At 39.6% G+C, this 8,130-nt stretch overlaps 1 long non-coding RNA gene across 1 annotated transcript; it reads right to left on the bottom strand.

Annotated features, from left to right (window-relative positions):
* Positions 1–3,573: 3,573 nt before the first annotated feature.
* On the bottom strand, positions 3,574–5,414 carry LOC104586278 (uncharacterized). The gene is made up of 2 exons (XR_002023614.2): positions 4,054–5,414; positions 3,574–3,932 (listed from the first exon to the last, which is right to left on the bottom strand). It is a non-coding gene; the product is annotated as an uncharacterized LOC104586278 (long non-coding RNA).
* Positions 5,415–8,130: the final 2,716 nt, after the last annotated feature.

Genomic DNA, 8,130 nt, shown 5'->3' with positions numbered 1-8,130 from the left:
GGTTATGGGTGGATAGTTGAGATTTTGGGTCAAAAGATGGGTCTGACATTAGAGGGGGTTTTGTGTGTGAAGGTTAATAAGATTGGCTGAAACGAAATCCTTTTAGATGCATAGGTAAATGATGATAGTTTTGACTGAAATTTGATAGGGTGAATAAAGGCAAAGGTAAATGGGGCGAGTAAAGGGTAGTTTTTAGATGCAGAGGTAAATGGGGGTTTGAAATAGAATTTTTGTTTGATGAAGGGGCGAATAAAGGGAGATTTGGGTGAAAATTCACAATGTAGGGTTTTTAGGCAATTTAAGGTGATTGGTAAGGTTAGATTGAGCCAACTGGGCCCGGATTGGGCAGATTTGTCATCCAGGCAATTTGGAACATTGAAATAGAATCTTGGCATGATTGAAGGGTAAACGGAGGTATTTTGGTTTGATATTCATAGGGTAGGACTTTTTGTGTAGTCTGAGCTAATTGGTAAGGTTATGTTGAACTAACTGGGCCTGGATTGGGCAAATTTGTAATCCAGTCAATTTGAAACCTTGAAATGGAATCTTGGTGCGATTGAATGGTAAATAGAGGTATTTTGGGTTGAGATTTCACAGGTTGGTATTTGGGCATGTTTGGGATCTGATGATGAGGTATGATCTAATGGTTGAAGTGTAAGTGAGGGTTGATCGGGGCCATCAGATATATATCAGGCAGGTTTAATGGTGGATTTAATGGCTTTCGGGGTGAAATTCGGATTTTTTGGGTGTTTTGGATGAATAAGGAAGGTCTGACAAGGCATTTAAGGCGAATTAGAGGTTTAGGTAATGGACCGAGAAAAAATCAGATGCTAACATGAATCAAGAGTTAAGTGTTGCTCAACTATAATTTCATGAATATAAAAAGATCTTGTTGATTACGCCCCCAACTGCGCCTGGGACGAGAACGTCATAGTCCTGGACCAATATCGAGTTGGGATCAATGGGGTCTCAACCTTTGAAATCTTTGAGTCTACACTGCTCTTTGGAATGTTTGAGTAGTTTTGCTATTTTTTATGGCACGTGTGATTATCATGTGACACTAGTATCGCAAACGCCTGCAAATTTGTATTTACACTTTTAATATGTGATTATTGATTAATAAACAAGAACAGAGTAAATCTCAACAAATCACCGGTTCCATTTTGCATCGTTCAGTGAACCGTCAACGTCAATGGTGTAAATATGTATTTACACCCCCACAAACAAATGTAGCCTTAATAAAAACTTCCACTTAGGCTGCGTTTGGAAATGATGCAAATAAGTTTGAATGCAAATATGTAGAGGGTAAATAAGTGTGAATGCAAATATGGGTTAGTTTTGTACTGACAAATTTACTTTCTTACCAAACAGATTTTTAGTTGTAATGGATGCAAACATGAATTTTAATAAACCATATGTTTTTTTTTTTTATCAAAAGCCCACTTGAATGCAAATTTACTTCTTTTTTGTTGATGTACTTTTACATCTTATTATAAATGTAAATATGCATTGGTTTATCATTTGTCAATGCATAAATGTAATGTTGCAAACACAGGTAAAAGTGAACCAGAGTGCAAATATACCCTAAATCGGAATTTACACTGTTTGCATTGTTTCCAAACGCAGCCTATCAAAAAAATTCCCTGTGAAATTTTTATAATTTTGAAACTTTGAAAAAGAAAACAAGAGAAAGAATTTGTGATAGCCCGACCCAGCCCACGATCATCCCTATATCACACTTTACAAAAAGAGGGGGTTCTGTATAATTAGGGCTGCCAATGGATCAGATATTGGTCCAACCTGAGCCAATTCAATATGAATTCATTACAGATGGAGCAGGTCTAATTCAATCTGATGAATACATTGAACCATTCTAGATTGGTCCAATTCAATGTTTGGACCATCCAATCTGTTCAAATTGGTTTTAATTTAAATTGGGTCCAACACAAACCTGGTCTATTGACACCCGTACTCTTATATATCTTCTGTCAATGGTTCGGATATTGGTCCAATCTGACCCAGTCCACTATAAATCCATTACAGATGGATCAGATCCAATCTAATCCGATAAATACTTCAGACCATTAAATGAAAATTGGTCCAATTCAATATATCTTATTGGACCGTTCAACCCATTCAAATTGATATTGATCTAGATGGGCCCAATCCAAACCAGGTCCATTGACACCCCTATGTATAATTTACCCTAAGGAAATAAAGAGACAACCTAATATACAATATTCTTATACATGATATTGTCATTAATTTGTCAATAACTTTTCCCTATAAGGCAGAAACAGACGAAGGTGAGCCATTTTGGAGAGTATTGCAGATAAAGGAAGCGCCTTTAAGGCTTTTATTAAGAAATAAAAATTTACTTCCAAGTGGATATCGTATTTTTTTCTTGTACATAATGTTAGAGAATAAAATCACCTCAGTTAACCGTTTAGGTTTTATGTTGAATGGTTATTTCATATGGTATCAAAGCCTCTTTGATCAGGTGGTCTCACATGTGTTAGAGAAAAAACAAAAAATTGAAGAACAAATTTTATGAAATTCCCTAATAATTTTGCTGAACTTTTTCTTATTTCTATCAAACCAAAGCCTTAATGCTCTTAATTTCTTCTGTACGCTGTTTGCATTTGTAGGGTGATTGCTAGTAATGATATATAATGGAAACAACTCTGATCCACCAGGGATCTTCCATCTCACCACTGAGTTTGATGTATAAAAGGATCCCCATCCTATATTTATGAAAGAAAATTTGGCCAAGAAATGAGAAAACTTTGTTCATTTATTTATATATTTGTTTAACAGACATAGAATGGAGTTCAAATCTCCGCCCCACAAGGGGCCACCCCACAACGTCCCACAGGGCATCCTTGTTGTGTATTAGGAACATCTCCCAATGATAATATCAATCCTGATGATGTCATCATTGGGAGTTGTTTCCAATATAAATAGGAATGTGCTGTGGGACGTTGTGGGGTAGCCCCTTGTGGGGTGGAGATGTGAACTCCATAGAATGAGCCATCTTAAAAGTCCCTGACCAAGCTGAAATTAGGAATGGCAATGGGACGGGGTGGGGATAGGGAGTAGTTCCCCATCCTCATCCCCGTCCCCACCTCTGCAAATGGGGATAGGCATTTCATTTAAAAAAAATAAAAAATAAAATAGTTTTGGGCCTCAAACATCTCCAAATACATTCAAACATATTCAACTGTAATTTTAAAAATGTTAATACAATTTCATACTAATTAACCAGAAAAAATATAGAAACTCAACATAAATCCCAAGTTGTATAAACAATCAGTATATTAGAGTTCATATCTGCTGCGATAATCCATCTGTCGTGTAAGAACGTATGCTTAATTTATCTAAGCTAATAGATGTGTCCAAGAATCTTGTTCAGAATTTACAGAAAGACTTGTTGGGCCGAGGCCTAGCCCCTATCTTGCCAGGTTATCAACATTCCAATCTAAACTCCAAAGGGAAACTGCTGCCCCTACATGTGATTTGAGGGTTCCCCGTTCAATCACAATCCATTGGTCTTTCTATGGACAAATGATAATCTGGAACAGCCGAAAAACAAGTTAACGTATATATTGATTATATAATTTCTTTATAGCACAGTGAGCTTAACCATTCTTAATACAGGGGGACATAAGAGAGCTAAAGAAGAAGAGAGAAAATAAGCCCAGTCTAATGGGTACAAGATTAAAACACACCAGCTCAAACAAATTAAAGAAAAAGGGAAACCCCACAACACAAGACAATACAACACATCTATTGAAGGCATTCATGGAGGAACAACCTCCAGTCAGTCCCTTGTTCTTTTCTTGCAAGTTGCAACAACAGTCCATCCCAATTGATGATTAGACTTGAGGTAAATATTTCTCATCATTGTTGATAAAACCTCGATCGATGATCAGCTGGAACAATCACAGAAACACACATACTCATCAGACGACTGCTTGCTTGAACATGAAGAAGACATGCAGGCATGTTATCTGTTTAAGCGAGGGGAAGAGAGATAGAGAGAGAGAGAGAGACCTTATTCGCAGTTGGCTGGTGGAGTGAGTTTGCACTTGGTAGGGAGTTGCATGGCAAGGTCTGGGTCAATGCCGAAGGTGGGCAACAGCAAGGAGTGCTTATAAGAACAAAGGCAAGACAAGTCAGCGCCGGACAAAGCCTTGCAACACGCCGGAGTCGGATCGGCAGGGTTTGGCTTGATGACAGCAGGCTTGCAAGCCATTAGGTCATCCTCGCTCATGTTACATAGATTCACTTCCTTGGACCTCGCTACTTGGGTCTCAAATGCGGCCGCCATGATCAGCAGCACCATCACCACCACAAGCTTTCGCTGCATTTCCATCTTAATTTCCTTGGGGCTTCAGGCTTCTGAAGAGATGAGTCGGAGCAATGCAGATGTCTCCTCTGCTTATGTAGGAGATCAGCAAGAACCATTGGTTTGGAGCCCGTGAATGAGAATTGTCGTCATTCACAGCTCACGAGAGTCACTTGGACACCACTCGTTTAATTCCACCTTTTTTGGTTAATATACTTTTTTACATTCCATGGTCATTAAAGCTGCCGGCCACTGGTAATTTAAAGTAGTGTGTCCTGTGGCTCTCGTGAACGGTTTGAAGGGTGAAAACAAATGATGGGTTTGAGGCTTTTGATTTTCGATTACTATTTTGTTTCTAAGTCCGGTTGGAACGGGTGGCCACATGTCCTTGTTTTGGTGTATGGCCATGTGAAAAGTCATGGAGAAGCTTGTTAATACCATCCCTACCTATGAATCGTACTACAATACACACTAATTACAGTTTTTATATATTTTATTGTTTTTTTAGTAAAAGCAAAACTTTCAATTGTATTTGATATGTTCACAGCAGGGTGGCCTTTCGATCTAAGTTAGATCCATTCAACTTTTGACTAAATCAGCTAGAGGAGTATTTGGCTTAGAATGGATTGACTGATCATGTGGTGTAAAACCATGATCATTGAGACATTTGTATGCAGAACTGGTCAATTTGTGATGTTATGCTTAGCCGATGGTTCGACCTTCCTACTTCACAGGGAGGGACGTTGTTGCCATATGTATTAAAAGGCAGAAAGCAAGAGTCACATGGTATGAGAAATTCTTCATTCCTGGAAGGCTATCAAAACTTCCAAATTAAGGATTCTACTCAATTCGGATTGTACAAGATGGGGTCCAATGGTGCGGCCCAGTTCTGGCCTAACACATGGCCATGATTGAGGGGAACTTTGGGAAATTCATCAGCTATATGACCTGGTAGCAATAGTCTAGGTTAGAAGATGAGCTGACTAGGCCGGCCTTGACTACATGTCCCTCATGAACCAGGAACTAGATAAGGACAACTAATGCAAACACCTTGGATCAGGTAAGGAATATGTCTCCCATTCAGGTTGTAATTCTTTGGTGGGCACATCTCTCCCCCTTTTCTCTATAGATAGCAAGACACCGCGAATAGGGTGTGCACACTCTAGCCCTTTTTTTTCTCTTGTATTTTCACCTAGTCCTTTGCCTTCTCTTACTTTTAACAAACCTAGCTAGCTTAGCTGGGCTTGGATTCTTCCCATCTTGTTACTAATTACTTGAGCGTTAGAGGGTTCATCCCTGGGGATACACCTCGGGGACTATGATGTTATGCACGTTGCATATCTCTTCAGAAGTAGCTTAATTGGTTTGGATATGAAACAGAGAGAGTGTTTTGAAGAAGACTTGTATTGACTTGATGTGTTAACTGAGAAGGTACAAGTATTTATAGATGTTATACAGAGTTTGAGTTATAATACAATTGTATCACAACCGAAGGAGATCAACATAGGATAGTAGAGTCCATAGCGGTTGGGGCTTCTCCCTGAACTGTATCTTTATCTTATCTGTATCATGAGAGACGTGCTTCACTGTCTCTCTTACATGCCCCTTCAAGCTGAACAGAGGAACAGACGCTCAGCTTGTCTTTGAAAGCAGCAAACCAGGAGTGCGGTAGACTCTTAGTGAAGACATCTGCAAGTTGAGCTTTAGTAGGAAGGTAGCATGCAGAGAGTGCTTGTTGTAGAAAAAGATCACGGATGAAGTGAAAATCGACTTCCACATGCTTCGTACGAGTTTTGAATATAGGATTAGCACTAAGGCACAAAGCACCAAGATTATCACACTAGAAGATTGGTGGAGAAGGTGATGAAAGGTGTAATTCTTTCAGCAAATATTGTCTCCAAATAACCTCTGTAACAGCAATAGCCAGAGCCCGAAGTTCAGCCTCCGTACTCGAATGAGTGATAGTTGGTTGCTACTTTGCACTCCATGATATTAAGTTCGGCCCAAGAAAACAGCAAAGCCACCAGTGGAGCGGAGGTCATCCGGACAGCCTACCCAATCCGCATCAGTAAAGGTTTGAATATGAAAAGAATGGGAGGGCCGAAGTTGGAGACCATAAGTTAGAGTCCCTTTCAAATACCGAAGGATGTGTTTGACTACACTCCTAGGTGTAGTTGTCAGTTGAGAGAGAAATTGGCACACTTTATTGATTGCAAATGCGACATCAGGTCTGGTAATGGTGATGTACTAGAGAGAGCCAACAATACTTCGGTAAGTTGTTGGGTCTGTCGAGGGCATGCCATCAGTCTTGGAGAGCTTGCAGTTAACTACGAGGGGTGTGTCATGTGTTTAGCATCAGCAAGGTTAGCTTTCTGAAGTAGATCAACAATATATTGACGCTGAGAAAGAAGAAACCTAGAGGACGTTTGTGAAACCTGAATGCCAAGAAAGAAATGAAGGTCACCAAGATCCTTGATGGCAAAGCACTTAGAGAGACACGAAATGAGAGAATTCACAGCAGCAAGCTGATTACCAGTGACAATGATGTCATCGACATAAACTAAAACATAGAGAGTGATTCCTCGATCATGAAAGAGAAAGAGAGAGGGATCACATGTGGACCCGTGAAAACCCAACTGCAAGAGATAAGCATACAACTGGAAGAACCATGCTCTAGGGGCCTACTTGAGGCCGTACAAGGCTTTATGAAGCTTACAAACATAACTGGGCTAAGCAGTGGAGAAGCTTCTACAAATGGAAAACAACTTTCATCAAATTGGACATGCTGAGAAACAATCAGCTTGCCTGTAGTAGGGAAATAACACATGTAGCCTTTGTGCATAGCACTGTAACCAAGAAATACATAGCGATTAGATTTGTACTATAATTTAAAACGGTTTATAGGGCCTTGGCAGAGGATAACAAGCACACCCAAAAGTTTGAAGGAGAGATATTGCCGGTCAGAGGAGATGGGAGATGATAAATTAAGTACACAGCACAATGAGCGACTTCATCCCATAACCAAAAAGGGAGAGAGGCATGACTAAGGAGGGCCAAGGTAGTCTCAGTGATATGGCGGTGTTTGCGTTCAGACCGCATTCATCAAGTGTTTGGAGAGGCATCAAAGTTCTCCTCCCTAATCACTTTGAAAATACTTGATTTTGGTAGAAAAGAGGTTCTCCACATTGCGTTGAAATTGAAGAAATACGGTAATCACATCAGACTTACAAGCAATAGGATATAACCATGTGAAACGAGAGAAATGATCAATAAAAATAACATAATAACGGCATCCATTATTTGAAGTGTAAGGAGAATGATCCCATACATCAGACATAACTAATTCAAGTGGAAAACGAGATTGAAATTTCAAAGGTAAAAAGGGTAATTGATGCCCCGTGGCACGTTGACAAGAATAGCAAAGAGAACCAGACATATCATTATTTGCATCAACACCTAATGAAGAAAGGACTTGACAAACCACACGAAGAGTTGGATGGCCCAAAAGGGCATGCCATTGAGAAGAATTGACCTAAACACTGCTAAAAAGTTGAGGAGAGGAACTGTTGGACGAACTAGTTGATGAAGGAGCTAAACAATAAAGCCCATTAACATTGGGACCGCGAAGCACTTCCTTCCCCGTGGTAGGATCCTTAACAAAAAAGAAAGAGGGATGGAATTCAAACACCAAATTATTATCTTTTGTAAACTGAGATACAGATAACAAATTCTTGGAAACAGAAGGAACATGAAGTAAGTTATTGAGATGAAACGAACGATTC

Source organism: Nelumbo nucifera, chromosome 1 (genome assembly GCF_055504915.1).
Source record: "Nelumbo nucifera cultivar China Antique chromosome 1, China Antique-T2T, whole genome shotgun sequence".
NCBI classification, from domain to species: Eukaryota; Viridiplantae; Streptophyta; class Magnoliopsida; order Proteales; family Nelumbonaceae; genus Nelumbo; species Nelumbo nucifera.
This window is presented reverse-complemented; position numbering and strand designations above follow the sequence as displayed.